Source organism: Penaeus monodon, chromosome 26 (genome assembly GCF_015228065.2).
Source record: "Penaeus monodon isolate SGIC_2016 chromosome 26, NSTDA_Pmon_1, whole genome shotgun sequence".
Taxonomy (NCBI): domain Eukaryota; kingdom Metazoa; phylum Arthropoda; class Malacostraca; order Decapoda; family Penaeidae; genus Penaeus; species Penaeus monodon.
In genome coordinates, this window is record NC_051411.1 from 11,160,220 (window position 1) to 11,162,283 (window position 2,064).

At 39.2% G+C, this 2,064-nt stretch overlaps 1 non-coding gene across 1 annotated transcript; it reads left to right on the forward strand.

Annotated features, from left to right (window-relative positions):
- Nucleotides 1-693: 693 nt before the first annotated feature.
- On the forward strand, nt 694-766 carry Trnak-uuu. Its single transcript has one exon. It is a non-coding gene; the product is annotated as a tRNA-Lys (tRNA).
- Nucleotides 767-2,064: the final 1,298 nt, after the last annotated feature.

The window sequence follows — 2,064 nt, forward strand, 5'->3', positions numbered from 1 at the left end:
TCCTGGACGCATACGGCTCAAAATACCTTAAAACGGAGAGCTTCAAGAAAAGGTGTTGGGGTGGACAGTGGTGGGGAGGTGGGGGGGGGGCAAGTCACACACTAATTCTGAGAAACTTCTCGTATCCCCCTCCCTCTCCCCTTCTCCCCCCTCCCTCCTTTTCCAACTCCCCCTCCCCCTTCCTCCTTTTCCAACTCCCCCTCCCCCCTCCCTCCATCCCTTATCCCCCTCCCACTCCTTCTTTCCTTCCCTTTTCCCCCCTCCCCTCCTCCTTTTCCCTCTCCTTCCCCCACCCCCTCCCCCTCTCCCTCCCTTTCCTCCTCCCCCTCCTCCTCTCCCTCCCTTTTTCCCTCCCCCTCTCCCTCCCTTTCCCCCTCCCCCTTCTACTCACTATCCGTGTACGGCTTCTTTTCGCTTAGTTATGTATGGCTTGTTCCTGTGAGATGCATTTTGTGAATTTTCCGTCTCTCTCGCAGTGGAGAACACAGTTTTAATCAACTGATTTATTCTCTCTTACATTCATTAATAAATCGTTTTTGAATCATGACATCACGCAGAAATGTGCGTCTGACATTATTCATTCATTTGTTTATTAGCGGAACTTCAAGAAATGTCATGTGACAGTGCAGTACAACAGCAATTGCATTCGCGATAATAAAATCTGCTAAGAAAATGTAACGCGCTATATAAGAAGCCCGGATAGCTCAGTCGGTAGAGCATTAGGCTTTTAACCTAAGGGTCCAGGGTTCAAGTCCCTGTTCGGGCGAATGTATTATATTTTAAGCATTGGTACATCCCGTTGCAGGTGAGGCACACGCAATGCAACATTAAACATTAATCTCAGTGGAGAAAAACAGCGGAAGAATAAGTATGGAAATGGCAGATCTGGATGTAGATGTTCTGTGGTTTACAGAACTAGTATCGGAGAAAAACAGATATGAAGTGATAACATAACAGATATTGTTTTCCCATATATAAACAGACGGATCAGGAAGAGGGAAATAAACAGATAAACAAGCAAACACGTGGACAGACTCTTGCCAATGTAAGAAAATGGTCGAATGATTCAAAAATTAAAAACATATCTCGGATAAATAAATAAAAGATAAAATAAAAGTCACTCTATGCCATCTGTCTTTGCGAAGTATATTTGTTGGTGTTCGCATGTCCATAAAAAAATAAATAATCAAAGGAGCATTTAGAAATTTATAAAAAACAAATAATCGGGAATGATCGGTAGGCCTATTTTTTATTCACCACGACACTTGAAAATACTACTAATTGTATATAAAATGCCAAACAGTAGTTTATTTTATATAACCAAGCGAAGTATCAAATCGAGCGCCATGTTCCTTGATACTTCATTATTTTAGATAATTAAACAAAGGCAGTCATAATTCAATCAATTTCCTTTTAAAAATATATACAAAGTATTACAAGGATTCCAACAATACTAATATCTCTCTTATCTCTTATCTCTTAGCACCAGCTTAGGTAATACGTACGTCTTAATGTATCTTAATGATTGTCTATCTATCCATCTATCTGACTATCTACTCATCAGTCTACCTCTATAACTTGATGTATTGATTTTTTTAAATCACTCTTTTCATCTATCTATCCCTCTATCTGCCTCTCCGCTTATCTATCTGTCTATCATGTGTCATTAAGATCCGCATTGTTATTTGAATCAAACCCAATTTTTCCTTTTTCTTTTTATTTATTTATTTATTTATTTCATTTATTTATTTATTTATCAAGTTCAAAACCGTTTACTTGCAAGCTTATTTGTGAATGTTTATTATCATGCAATCATTAAACAGCAATTTGGCACGTTCAGAAGCGTGGAATATAAATGAACACCTTTTGAAAATGATGCTTTTAAACTATAATTATGAACAAGGATCGTTGCAGAATTCAGGTTCTGTATGTATGCTTCCACCCAACACGCACGCACGCACACGCACACGCACACGCACACGCACACGCACACACATACACACGTAAATCTCTATTATGTTGTATGTATGTATGTATGTATGTGTGTATGTGTGAATGTGTGTA